This window comes from Diaphorina citri, unplaced genomic scaffold, assembly GCF_000475195.1.
Source record: "Diaphorina citri unplaced genomic scaffold, Diaci psyllid genome assembly version 1.1 scaffold659, whole genome shotgun sequence".
NCBI classification, from domain to species: Eukaryota; Metazoa; Arthropoda; class Insecta; order Hemiptera; family Psyllidae; genus Diaphorina; species Diaphorina citri.
In genome coordinates, this window is record NW_007378092.1 from 5136 (window position 1) to 20680 (window position 15545).

The following is a 15545-nucleotide window of genomic DNA, read 5'->3' on the forward strand; positions in this document are numbered from 1 at the left end:
ATTCTATTAACAAACCTCGTTGCTTTCTTCTCAACGTTTTTCTTTTTTCTCTCCTTAATTATCACCATTTCGTTTACATTGCACTATTAACGTTAATAGTGTTCATAATGATGTTGATAAATGCTGGATGAATGATAATGCATTTCGTATCTCCGGAATTAAGATATCAACGATACCTTATTCAAATAAAAGCAGCAAGATTATCACATGTAAAATTAAATTAATGTCAGAGGGACTTATCTGAATTTTAATATTCCAAAAAATGTATATCTTATTTATACTCTGAAGGTAGCTTAGAATTATCCGACTGATAATACCCAATAGGAAATTCGTAGCTTAGGTCCATCTGATAATAAATAATATTCTATGAAATAATCATAGCTGAGGGCTCATCTGAATAACACACTCGATGAAACAGTCCCCTGGGATCAACATTAAAGTTTTTTTTATTTCACTCACGTCCATGTTCCCATGCCCTGTGTTTCATATACTGCACTAGCACCTCGCTTATCTCATGAGTATTTCCGTGTCAATTAGAACGCTTTAGTTAGCTCTACAACCTCCTACTCCTGCCTGTCACCTCACTTCCCTCACGCGCTACTCTCCTAATCCTCTAATGATCTACTCCGCTCCAGAACCCAGATATCATTTCCACATCTACTACTCTCCTAATAATCCTCGTATCCTGGCCTCTAGTACCCGTGCTTTTCCTGTTCAGATTCACGAGAGGGAAAAATACCTGAACTAGGTACACAATAATCTAGATTATATTTAATCCGAAAAAGAAAAAAAAATATATCGCCTTGCCTTAAGCTTTTAGTCCTTGCGTCCAAGGCCACGTTTGTTAAGCTTGTCTCGGATACGAGGATCGAGTATCCTGGTTTGGATGAAGAGTAGTTCCCGTTCAATCAAAGAAGAGATGAGGCTTTCGTTTGTTCGAGACTGAATTTTTAATAAATTTTAATTACTTTGTTAAAATTTCAGTAATTATTTCAGTAATTATATTATATAGAATTATAGATTAACCTAAGCATTTATTTGGATAGCCGTAACAAAATATGTACGTACATAACTTATGTAGGCACCTATCTACATACATAGGTAATATCTACTGATTTTTTTTTTTTTTTTTTTTTTTTCGAAATTTTCCCAAAGTCTTTTTTTAAAAAACATTCGGGGAAAATGTGAATTTTTTTTTTTTTTTTGAAAGTCCTTTTTCAAAACACATCAGGTGAACAGCCGAAAATTCAACTCATCCAATCTGTTACATTAGGTGTAGATCCGGCTGTTACAAAACTGTGAGAAGACCTTGTGTTCAAGATGTACTTAATGCTGAAAAAACGATGGAAATAGGAGAGAAAAACAATATTAAGGATAGGAAAAAGGAGTTCAACAAGACAGCTAAAGGTATGAGAAGTGAGAAACATCAGAGAGAACAAGGAACACAAGTAAAAGTGAGATAATAAGTAAGGTTCAGGGAGATAAAAGATGTGAAAGAGTTTACGAAAGGAAAGGAGAAGAGAGGAAAGAAGAGAAAAAGAAGGAGGGAGGGAGAGATAAACGAGTTGAAAACTCGACTTTTTTCTATTATAATAATTTTTAACTTTTACTTCAAGAACACATAGTCTTGGCAGACTTTCCTTCCCACTCTTTTCTTCCCTTACCTTCCCTTCTCTTTTTTCCGTTGTTGTTTCAATTTCCCTTTCCTTTCTCTCTCATTCTATTAACAAACCTCGTTGCTTTCTTCTCAACGTTTTTCTTTTTTCTCTCCTTAATTATCACCATTTCGTTTACATTGCACTATTAACGTTAATAGTGTTCATAATGATGTTGATAAATGCTGGATGAATGATAATGCATTTCGTATCTCCGGAATTAAGATATCAACGATACCTTATTCAAATAAAAGCAGCAAGATTATCACATGTAAAATTAAATTAATGTCAGAGGGACTTATCTGAATTTTAATATTCCAAAAAATGTATATCTTATTTATACTCTGAAGGTAGCTTAGAATTATCCGACTGATAATACCCAATAGGAAATTCGTAGCTTAGGTCCATCTGATAATAAATAATATTCTATGAAATAATCATAGCTGAGGGCTCATCTGAATAACACACTCGATGAAACAGTCCCCTGGGATCAACATTAAAGTTTTTTTATTTCACTCACGTCCATGTTCCCATGCCCTGTGTTTCATATACTGCACTAGCACCTCGCTTATCTCATGAGTATTTCCGTGTCAATTAGAACGCTTTAGTTAGCTCTACAACCTCCTACTCCTGCCTGTCACCTCACTTCCCTCACGCGCTACTCTCCTAATCCTCTAATGATCTACTCCGCTCCAGAACCCAGATATCATTTCCACATCTACTACTCTCCTAATAATCCTCGTATCCTGGCCTCTAGTACCCGTGCTTTTCCTGTTCAGATTCACGAGAGGGAAAAATACCTGAACTAGGTACACAATAATCTAGATTATATTTAATCCGAAAAAGAAAAAAAAATATATCGCCTTGCCTTAAGCTTTTAGTCCTTGCGTCCAAGGCCACGTTTGTTAAGCTTGGCAATAACAAATTCCTGCTGTGAATCTGTTTACAGAAGATGCGGATGTAAGAAAAATAATTAAGATTGAGCAAGAAAGAAGGTTGGGAAGAGGTAGAGAGGAATGGAGTGAAGAGGAGGGAATATTTCGAAAGAAGGTAGAGAGTAGAGGGAAGCTAAAGACATATCTTATTTATACTCTGAAGGTAGCTTAGAATTATCCGACTGATAATACCCAATAGGAAATTCGTAGCTTAGGTCCATCTGATAATAAATAATATTCTATGAAATAATCATAGCTGAGGGCTCATCTGAATAACACACTCGATGAAACAGTCCCCTGGGATCAACATTAAAGTTTGATACACAAGAAGCCCACTCTGAGGCTTAGGTGTTGGGGCAATTGCCCCAAGGGATGGGTTAAGCTTATATACGAATACGAGGGTGAATATTTTCCATCTATTCCGGCCCTTTGGTGTTTTGGGGTGAGTTGTACCTTCACTGATTCTGCTAGAAGTAGAGCCGAAAATCATGATCATAATATAACTATTGCTAGTTCATGACTTTTGAATAGACAGACCTAGGTTTATAACTAAATATTTAACCACGACACTGACTTTAATATAACGCACGGACTATGGACACAAGTGGTCCTCTGCCTCTGTCTCATTAAATATTAATATTGCAATTATAAAACCACTGTCTCTGATGTTTATTATCTGTGATTATTCTATGAAATAATCATAGCTGAGGGCTCATCTGAATAACACACTCGATGAAACAGTCCCCTGGGATCAACATTAAAGTTTTTTTTATTTCACTCACGTCCATGTTCCCATGCCCTGTGTTTCATATACTGCACTAGCACCTCGCTTATCTCATGAGTATTTCCGTGAGGAAAAGACATGAGTCTTCCCCTTTGATGTAATAATATGTACATATGAAATTAATTTGGAAATGAATATTAGGTATACCAAATGAAATGAACTTTACGATGTAGGTTTTGTAACTTGTAACGTGTTACGTGCAACCTCCGTATTGGATCGCCCTGTAAGACTGCTTCTTCCTTTTCTCCTCCTCCTCCTATTTCAGCAAAGTTCGTTTCGAAATATGTCAGATTGGAAATTGAGTCTAATTTAATCAAGTTTAAAATTTAATTCGAGAAATGAAAATGGAATACGCACGTAGTAAGTTGCCAGGTTCTCATTAATATTCAAAAACTCACTAGGTTTCAACGTATCTGTGAAACAGTCGGGGCAGAAACATCGGGAATTACTCAATTTTCGTGTTCACGAGACTACAAAATACTTCGGTGTCAAAAGTGTGCTGGATATGGTAAATATTTAGCTTAACTCCATACACAAAAAGCCCACTCTGAGGCTTAGGTGTTGGGGCAATTGCCCCAAGGGATGGGTTAAGCTTATACGAATACGAGGGTGAATATTTTCCATCTATTCCGGTCCACGACACTGACTTTAATATAACGCACGGACTTTGGACACAAGTGGTCCTCTGCCTCTGTCTCATTAAATATTAACATTGCAATTATAAAACCACTGTCTCTGATGTTTATTATCTGTGATGGAAAATTGTGCTCTGCTCTCTGAGTGTGTGTTCTGCCTAATTGAAAACGTTTATATTTTCTGTGAGGCGCCTGGAATAAAAATGTTGGGTATACGAACGAAACATGAGTCTTCCCCTCTGACGTAATAATATGCATCAAATTCATTTGGAAATGAGCATTAGGTATACAAAACGATATGAACATTACGACGTATCGTAACTTATAACGTGTTATTTACAACCTCCGTATTGGATCGCCCTGTAAAACTGCTTCTGCCTTTTCTTCTCCTTGTCCTCTTCCTCCTATTTCAGTAAAGTTCGTTTCGAAATATGTCAGATTGGAAATTGAGTCTAATTTAATCAAGTTTAAAATTTAATTCGAGAAATGAAAATGGAATACGAAATTTCCAGACGAGAAAAAGAAATACGTTTCTGAGAAAAGAATTGGAAATGAAGTTGATGTTTATTAAAACAAAAGAAAAGTCGTAAAAAAATAAACAAATACTTGACGGAGATGCCATTCATCCGGTATTTTGTTTGCCTGAGAGGTAGAAAGAAATAATTGGAAAAACGAATTCAATTTATTTATTTTCCTTTTATTTTTGCAAGATTGGTACTGGGTACAGAACTATTCAGGTGGGGAGGAAAGAATTGTACTTGGGAGGTTGTACTTATATTTTATTTCAAGTTGTCAAGATGCTTGAAGTTGTTGTGTTTTGTACTTTAATTGTATTTCGGAAACAACGAAAAACTTTGAAAACAGGTTTGTTCTTTGTCAACCAGAATGAGATTATAGTTTGAGACCTTGTCTTCCTTGAATTCGATTTTTTCCCGTAATTAAAATGGAACTATTTTTCCCATCCTTTACAAGTACCAAATTGTTCATCAAACATTAACTAATTGTTTTTCTCTTGTGTAGGTGTTCAAAGCATATCAAGTTCGCAAGTTTATAGCACGAGACAAGAGTAGGTTTCAACGTTATCATACTTATCATTGTCTTCAAAAGTTTCACTGTGCTAAATACTGCGGGTTCTGAATTTCCATTGAATTTTGCCCCCACGCCCTCTGGTACGGACAGCTCAGCTATAATAGGGCTTGACACATAAGAGGGGCATTTTAAAGCTTAGTCTAAATCTAAAAGTTAACTTTTCATAAGATTTTGTTAACTTTTCTGAGCGAGAAGTAAGCTCTTTTTTTACATTTGAGTTTTTGAGATAGTGAGAAATCAAATTCATATTTTGGTCTCGGGAATTATATTTATGATTCCTTTTGAAATCGGAAAAAGCCGCTCTGAATATCTAATGTGTTAGAACAAAAGACATACTAAATATAAAGTAGGTGTGAGACCAAAGGGCGCACTGGAATCATAATTCACTAGAACAAAGGCCATTCTACATGTATACGAGTAATGTACATATATTAAAACAAAGGCAAGATTGGATGTATAATGTATTCGAACAAAGGCCACATTGTACGTAAAATGTAAGCAAGTAGAGCCAGCCTGTTGTAAAAAGTTCTCTAGCTCTGCTATCAATCATTTCAATACGCAAACAATTAGTACAAAACTCGAACTTTCTTGAGCTTTCCCTTCCAATGTAATGAAAACTGTTGTTATCAGAGTTTTCACAAAACTTAGAACGAAAGTTCGTTTATAATATTTGCGAAATCAGGGGAGCATTAACTAATTGTTTTTCTCTTGTGTAGGTGTTCAAAGCATATCTCAAGTTCGCAAGTTTATAGCACGAGACAAGAGTAGGTTTCAACGTTATCATACTTATCATTGTCTTCAAAAGTTTCACTGTGCTAAATACTGCGGGTTCTGAATTTCCATTGAATTTTGCCCCCACGCCCTCTGGTACGGACAGCTCAGCTATAATAGGGCTTGACACATAAGAGGGGAATTTTAAAGCTTAGTCTAAATCTAAAAGTTAACTTTTCATAAGATTTTGTTAACTTTTCTCAGCGAGAAGTAAGCTCTTTTTTTACATTTGAGTTTTTGAGATAGTGAGAAATCAAATTCATATTTTGGTCTCGGGAATTATATTTATGTAGGTTACTGTGAAGTGCCCACTTCTTTTTCTCACTCACCAATTCTCTCGCTATGCCCTCATTCCCTCAAGTAGGTAAATCTTTCTCTCCCTCCGTTCGTGTTAGTTCTATCTCCCAATTACCTTCTATTTTGGAGTACCGAGGTTAAGAGTGAGGCTTCTCTCTCTCTCTCTTGTTCGCTTCTTCCCTCCTTTTCTCTCTCTATCTCTCTCTCGTTCGCTCCTTCCCTCCCTCTTTTCTCTCTCACTCCCTCACACTTGAGAGTTATGCAGAAAAACTTGTTAAGAATGAATTCAACTCACCGAGAAAATCTAATTAGTGCTCACTATTTCTCTCTCTCCCTCTCTCTCTCTCTCCTTCCCTCCGTCTCCCTATTGTATCATTCTAACCTCCATCTTCATACATAGATTACATAGTTTCTATACGAATACATACTAATGTACATAGGTATGTACGTATATCCTGTGAATAATGAAGTTAGACCAAAATGTAGTTTTCCCCCACCTGTAAGTTTGACACACACCGTCAATCAGCACCATGGAACAAAAGGACATATAGGGTCTCTCACACTTTTCTCTCTTGAATTTGAGGGATAAACATTGATTTGCTGCACGTGTGACCATTTTTTCCCCCCGTTTGTTTGTTTTGCTTTTCCTGGAAGGCAACTTATTTATTGTTTCTGTCTCTCTTACTTCCTATAAGCTTTGGAACTGGCTTTTTACATGACTTTACATAGGAAATGGCCTTTTCAATAACTTTTTTGTTCGTATACAATTTTATACATACAACAACTCCTTTTGTTTATAAACGAACACCAAACAATTGACAGTCTGGACTCTGGAAGTTTAAAGTCTGAGAAATTCATCTGAAACACTTTGTTATGCTACTTAGTCACCCTGTATATATGTGATACATACACATCAGCCACAAATATTTGGTTGGGAAAATAGCGGTGTGTGGTTTATAGCTGTCACGCAGTTAAATTTATGATTCTACCGAAAACAGAGGAGATTAAGGAAGAAAAAAAAAGGAGCATATAGCACAAGGTTATGATGCTACAGGAGATTATGTAAGCGGGAGGCCGCTGGTTCGTATCTTAACCGAGGCGTGGGATTTTGTGCCTTATTTATTTGATAATTTGGCCACCGTGATAACAGAGGATTACTATTAGGTGAAATTCATTTGGCATTAGAGAGTTTTCTCATTATTTGGTTGACTTCACGATAAAAAAAGGATCAAGATTAGAAATATTTGTTCTTGTAACAAAAGCTTTTACAATATCGAGTTACAAGTATGTAAAAAAGAATTCGTGGAAAATCTTGGGGGAAAAAATCAAAAGAAAAACATGTAGTTACATAGTACAAGCATGATAAAACATACCTAAATACCTAAAATATGTATTGTGCTTTTACTTGTAAGTACATACAAGAAATCATACTTGCCGGTTGTTCCCTTTACGTAGTATAAGGTAAAAAAATAAGCTCTACCGCAGGGTACAAGGTTTCCCAATTTTGAAAATTTGGACCGATTGCAATACTTTCATTACTAGTATAGCTCCGCTATACTGTAGTAATAGAAAGTAAAAAAGGATCAAGATTAGAAATATTTGCTTCTTGTAACAAAAGCTTTTACAATATCGAGTTACAAGTATGTAAAAAAAAAATCGTGGAAAATCTTGGGGGAAAAAATCAAAAGAAAAACATGTAGGTACATAGTACAAGCATGATAAAACATACCTAAATACCTAAAATATGTATTGTGCTTTTATTTGTAAGTACATACAAGAAATCATACTTGCCGGTTGTTCCCTTTACGTAGTATAAGGTAAAAAAATAAGCTCTACCGCAGGGTACAAGGGTATTATGTCTATGTATGTACCTCTTTCTTAGCTAGTTTCTTATTTTTTATGCTCCGTAAAATTGCTGTCTTTATTATGGTTAAATTTGTATGGATGCCATGTAGCAAATTGAGTATGCAGTATGCATTACAAGAACCCAATCGTTGATTTGATTTGAGTTCTTGTTTTACTGTTTTAAGGTATTTTCTCATATTGTACGTACAAACTACAAAACCCCAAACTCTAGCTCTCCAGATTAGGAGTCGGTCTACCTCTAAGCTACTGGGGCTTACAGAATATGTGTACATACTGGAAGTAAGGTATGTAAAATAATATTAAGTCATACCTACTCAACATCTGATGAAGACGTAATCCTGATCCTTGCAAAAATTGAAATGTGAAACTCAAGCAACTTTGTAATAGTCCTAACCCCTAGTGTTTGATATGAAGTCTACCAAATTGAGTATGCAGTATGCATTACAAGAACCCAATCGTTGATTTGATTTGAGTTCTTGTTTTACTGTTTTAAGGTATGTAAAATAATATTAAGTCATACCTACTCAACATCTGATGAAGCCGTAATCCTGATCCTTGCAAAAATTGAAATGTGAAACTCGTATGTAAAATAATATTAAGTCATACCTACTCAACATCTGATGAAGCCGTAATCCTGATCCTTGCAAAAATTGAAATGTGAAACTCAAGCAACTTTGTAATAGTCCTAACCCCTAGTGTTTGATATGAAGTCTACTTTTCCCTTTTGCTGATCCTCTTTCTCCCAACATACCTACACACTTCTTCTCACACGGGATCGACAAAATTATCATATACGTACCTCCAAATCTGCTGTCTGCGCTACTTTCAGAAATATTTTGAAAAACACGAGAAAGTAAAAAATAAGTAATTTAAGTGGAAAAAATCGAAAAATCCCGAAATTCCAAACCGTTCCCGAGATATTGACGTTTTTTAGTCCCCCCATAAGAAATACCCTCTTTCTCCCAACATACCTACACACTTCTTCTCACACGGGATCGACAAACTTATCATATACGTACCTCCAAATCTGCTGTCTGCGCTACTTTCAGAAATATTTTGAAAAACACGAGAAAGTAAAAAATAAGTAATTTAAATTTCTACATAATCCCCCGCAACCTAAAACCCCGTATTCAACATTAGCTCCACCGCAAACTTGTACGAGTTTGGTAGCTTTAGAAAAGAAATTGTTGAAATTTCTGAAGTTTTTTTTTTTTTTAGATGTCTTATTTTCCCATACATAACGCTTATACACGATGTTCGCTTCTTCCCTCCTTTTCTCTCTCTATATCTCTCTCGTTCGCTCCTTCCCTCCCTCTTTTCTCTCTCACTGTTTTTAGCCCATGGTCTGTACGTTACGTACGTAACGTACGTACGTACGTACGTACTACAGGTTTAAATATACATACGTGCGTACGTACGTGCGTACGTACGTACGTACATACATACGTACAGACCATGGGCTAAAAACCACTTTTTTGGAATCAGGGGATTTGCCGAATTTCAGATTTTTCCCTTTACTTACTCATCAAGATCTATCATCCTGCCAAATTTCAAGTTTCTACGACATCGGGAAGTGCCTCAACATTTTGATGAGTGAGTGAGTGAGTGAGTGAGTGAGTGAGTGAATGAGTAAAAAAATTGCGATTTTTGCGCCTCTATATCTCCGGAACTACTTGGTATTAAAAGCTCAAATTTTCAAGGTATGTTTATATACCTTACCTAAATATGTGCCCTGAATTTCAAAAGTTTATCTTTAGAGGAATCCGATCTATGAAGGTGAGAAGAACCTGCCGAATCGGTTCGTGTAAAGATACACAGGCGTGCTTACTGGAACTTGGCCTGGCGCACTGCCGTGCGCTCAGATTCTAACATAACAGATGGTTGTACTCTACTTTCGGAGGTGTTAAATTACATGTATCTTCTACGTGTATGAGAAAAAAAGTTTAGCTCGAGCGACGGTCCAGAGAGTAGCAAGTCGTAGCGGTTCATGGTCGCTACTTTACCTACCTTTATGATACACGTTGTATAGGGTGTTTCCCTCGAGTAGTCTTGTAAACAGAGCGACTGCCCACAGGAGTAACAAGTCGTAGCGGTTCATGTTCGCTACTTTACCTACCTTTATGATACACGTTGTATAGGGTGTTTCCCTCGAGTAGTCCTGTAAACAGAGCGACTGCCAACAGGAGTATTTGTATTCCTGTCAAAATGCGTACGTACTTAGTTCTAGTGTATTGTTTTCAATTAGATGTTGGTAGAGGTTATTGTGTAAACCTGTAAAACAATACTTCAGTAAGTTCGACTATAAATTTCATTTTCTCATTTTTCATCCCTTCACCTTTTTTTGTACAAATTTGTATTCCTGTCAAAATGCGTACCTACTTAGTTCTAGTGTATTGTTTTCAATTAGATGTTGGTAGAGGTTATTGTGTAAACCTGTAAAACAATACTTCAGTAAGTTCAACTATTTCCAGTTTTACCAAGAGAGAAAAGAAGAATTACACCTTCTATTATAATTTATAATTTATTACACCTTCAAAAACCAAGTCCCACAAAAGTCAAAGTAACTGTAGTAACCAAGAGTTAGAAAAGAAGAATTACACCTTCTATTATAATTTATAATTTATTACACCTTCAAAAACCAAGTCCCACAAAAGTCAAAGTAACTGTAGTTTTACGCAACATTCAGAAAGTTGGAGATAAATCAAATTTGGTTCCATGACTGTTAAATGGTTACCAAGAGAGAAAAGAAGAATTACACCTTCTATTATAATTTATTACACCTTCAAAAACCAAATCCCACAAAAGTCAAAGTAACTGTAGTTTTACGCAACATTCAGAAAGTTGGAGATAAATCAAATTTGGTTCCATGACTGTTAAATGGTAGACCCCATCTCAGCATTTGTCGACTAAAACTCTGCTTTAAATTGAATTTCCCACATTTACGAAACTTTTTATACCACTTTCCTAAAGGTGGATTTCCACCAACGCGACTTTTGCCGCGCGACAGGGTCGCGCGGCAAAAATCGCATAGTGGAAACGTGTCGCGCGACACGAAAAAAAGTCGTGCGACCATGCGACTTCTATCCGATGAAAGTCGGTCCGGATCAAAGGAATGTCGCGTAGCAATGCCAGTGGAAACGTGTCGCGCGACTCTTCATTTTAGTTTATTATTATTAACAAGTTTCCATTTATTTTTGATCGATAAAAAACTCAGAACATACATTTTTTTTTATAAATGGTATACCCATCCGTATAAGCAGAGCTTGTGCTTTTAATTTTTTTTTATATATATATGATTTTTATCACCCTATATCACGTATCACGTTGAATACACAGCTTAAAAAAAATAATAATAAAATAAATTAAAATATTTTTCGTGGTACTTGAGCAGAAGTCACGTCGGTGGAATATTGCTACCAAAGGAACTGGCACAAACGAGCAGTGATTAGTGTTATTAGGGTTAGGTTAAATACAACAAGCTGGGCCCGTCCCTCCGGGAATTTTTTAGCCCGTAGTTTATTCGATCATGATTAAAGAAAATCAGCTCCTATGTACCTACCTAATTTGTTTAATATTCAGTTTATTATTATTATTCTTGATTTGATTTTTCGATTTTACTTTCATGTAATGATTTGAAATTAAGACTATAGCCCGTTCTCCCTTTATTCCTTTAGGTCACCCATCCATTTATTGGCCTTGTTCGGCGTAGCTTAACCTAGGTAACGCTAAAACCGGTCGAATGTCGTCGATCGCGCGACAAATGTTGCAAGTGGAAACAGGTGACGTCGCGCGACATTGTCGCGCGATTTTGTCGCACGACAGAGGAAAACTTTTTATACCACTTTCCTAAGCCACAATCAACGGATTAGTTTTTCTGCAGAATGTGACCTTTCTACCTGCGAATAAATATCATATCACAGAGTGAGAAACGTTGTGAGGAGAGTGTTACTTTTGAAACTTATTGTTTGTCGGCTGTAACTGTTTTTCCAGCGTTTTAGCAATCAACGGATTAGTTTTTCTGCAGAATGTGACCTTTCTACCTGCGAATAAATAACATATCACAGAGTGAGAAACGTTGTGAGGAGAGTGTTACTTTTGAAACTTATTGTTTGTCGGCTGTAACTGTTTTTCCAGCGTTTTAGTGTGGGTGTAATATTATAGGTGTGTAGATAAATAATTATACATATGAATACTAATTGTATTTTAATTTGTTCATATTCTTAAATATCTGCCTTCAAGTAACAGGCTGATAGGTGGGCAAGAGCATTCTTCTCCTTTGAGTCCTTTGGCTATATGTAGTAGAAAGCTACAGGACAACTATAGTAGAAAAAATTATACATATGAATACTAATTGTATTTTAATTTGTTCATATTCTTAAATATCTGCCTTCAAGTCACAGGCTGATAGGTGGGCAAGAGCATTCTTCTCCTTTGAGTCCTTTGGCTATATGTAGTAGAAAGCTACAGGACAACTATAGTAGAAAGCAAAATAATAAACGAAATGAAACCGACTATTAGAAAGCAAAATAATATTTTTACCTCTTTCAAAGGTAAAGTTAACATTTGAAATGTTAACAACAGTTGTTCTGGGAATGGGTAGAACTTTTATAAGGACAGCAATATGGCGGAAGGAGGGGGAGCTAACAAGGTGGTATTTTTCAATACTAACAGACTCACGTATTTACGAGCAATATAGGTACCTAATCCTCTTTTCTTTTTTTGGTAACCTTCAAGCTTATGCTGTTCTAAAAGCTCTTTTTATACAGGGTGTTCCAGAAGGTTTGGTAACCTTCAAGCTTATGCTGTTCTAAAAGCTCTTTTTATACAGGGTGTTCCAGAAGGAATGAAATCACCATGTCATTTATTGTATTTTTCAGGCCGGAGTGTTTTTTTTTCTATGTCTGTCTTATTTTACTTTGAAGAAATCTCTTAAAATAAAAGTTCGAACAAAATGATGGACATAAATTTATACATTTATTAAAGTGTGATAGCTGTGATAGACCTAATATTACTGCATTGTGTTTGAATGTTGTATTGTACTCGTATGTATTTTCTATGTCTGTCTTATTTAACTTTGAAGAAATCTCTTAAAATAAAAGTTCGAACAAAATGATGAACACAAATTTATACATTTATTAAAGTGTGATAGCTGTGATAGACCTAATATTACTGCATTGTGTTTGAATGTTGTATTGTACTCGTATGTATTATTACAATTATTCTGCGTATGTATTATTACAATTATTCTGCGACACACTGTATTTAGATACATTGGATTTAAACTTCAAACAACCTAGTATAGAAAAAGTCAGAGGACAACCAAAAATGTGGAGTGGAGAGTAAGACCTCAGGGAATAAGAAAGAGAGAAATGTATTATTTATTTTACAAATAACCTTTGGGAATCTTGAGTTATGTCATGGTAGTCTTTAATCCTTTATCCGAAATGTACCTGTAACTTGTAGCAACGAAATAAACCTCTTAAATCCATCGTGACTTATTGTTTCGATCTCATATGTTGACCGGAACTACTGGGAATATAACAACTATCAAACTCATAGGTTAAAGATGGAAGTAACAAGGTAAAAAAGTAAAAAAAAAAACAACTGATCAGAACTCTTTGTAAGGTCTTTATTTCGGTTCGCTAGATATCTGGAATGCTAGATGTTAAGTACTTGGAAAAAGGTTTCATAGAAGGAACTGTAACAGTGGCGGTCCTATCGTCTCGAAATCGAAGAGAGAAGGAGGACAGGAGAGGAGAAAGCCAGCCGTTCCGAAAACGAACCTTATCTATTTAGGATAAAGTTCGCCCTGGGGGAATACCCTCCAATCTAACTAGACTGGCAATCGGACTTTGTGATCCCAGCCTACACAGTGTTGGGTTTGTTTCATACCTGTATGTGTACGACTAATTGTTGTTTCAATTGTCAACTCTCAGAGCATTCTTTCAACAATTTACTGACGGTTAAGGTTATCTCTTAGATTACTGGGATCAGTTACAGTAGCCCTGTCTGTAGCAATGATAGAGACACCCAGTGTCATAATCATCATTTCAAGTAGCACCATGAAAGATAAAATATTATAAATGAACTAAAGACGTACTTTGAAACTTGAAATCCTAAAAATAGGCATCTGAATATAACACTCTTAATTTCAATTAACTAACAAAGTTTTCATTTTCTCACCTCCCCTTCCTCTGTTCATTACCAAAGCTTTTGTTTAGAAACTTAAATCATTTCATTCTTCGAAAAAGACGAAAGTTTCTCAATAAATTTTCTGAACAATCCTGACGGTGTATGCGTAAACCATACCTTCCTACTTACCTACACCTTATAGCATTTCAAATATGCTAGATTTCATTGTTCAATACTTTAAATATTTAATTTAATCTGTTCAATTGATCTAATTTTAATGAAAACTTCAATTTTGTTTAACACAGATTATACCTATTTATCTACCTACAAATTCAAATCAACCACTGATGTGCACTTACATGCTTTTGTCCCTTATCAGCTTCACAGTTTGCACAGTTTCTTGTTGTTTATCATTTTTGTCAGTAGATGTCAACATCTACTACCATATCATTTTTGATAGGTATGTACTTAACTAAGTCTTTAATCATCAGCAAAATATCGGTCGAAATGTCGAAAAATACGGTAAAACACCGCTAACCGTTGTCCTGATGTTAATAAAAACTGATTTTTGGGGGGTTTTAGGTATGGTTTTGGGGGGGTCTACTCTCATAACTTTTTCGACATCTCTAACCGTTTGGTGAAAACCGCCAAAAAGCGGTTATTTCCGCCTGTGGGCGGCGCCCAGTGCAACTTTTGCCGATTTTCAGATAACCCCTGATGCCAAAAAAGTGGTTTTTAGCCCATGGTCTGTACGTAACGTACGTACGTACGTTACGTACGTACTACAAGTTTAAATGGGAAAAAGTAGAAAGTTGTGAACAAAATATCTCAAGAACGGTTTGTCGTAGAGCGATGAAATTAAATTTCAAGTTTCTACGACATCGGGAAGTGCCTCAACATTTTGATGAGTGAGTGAGTGAGTGAGTGAGTGAGTGAGTGAATGAGTAAAAAAATTGCGATTTTTGCGCCTCTATATCTCCGGAACTACTTGGTATTAAAAGCTCAAATTTTCAAGGTATGTTTATATACCTCACCTAAATATGTGCCCTGAATTTCAAAAGTTTATCTTTAGAGGAATCCGATCTATGAAGGTGAGAAGAACCTGCCGAATCGGTTCGTGTCCCCCTTTCTGTCCTATACCTACTTAACTGTCATACTTGAAAGCTCACTCTATTTTTCCTTAGGGGGAAATCTGCAGATCCTACTTCCACTCTTTAAGCCCATATTTTTTATTTAATCTTTAGGGCTTTAATATTTCTAATTTTAAGTTTTACGGAACTGTAAACTGTGACTGTAAATAGTATAGTGAATTAGTGACTTACCTACAGCGTTTAGTTCCTTGTGTGCCTCCCAAGATTTATTGGGAGGAAAATTAATCGCA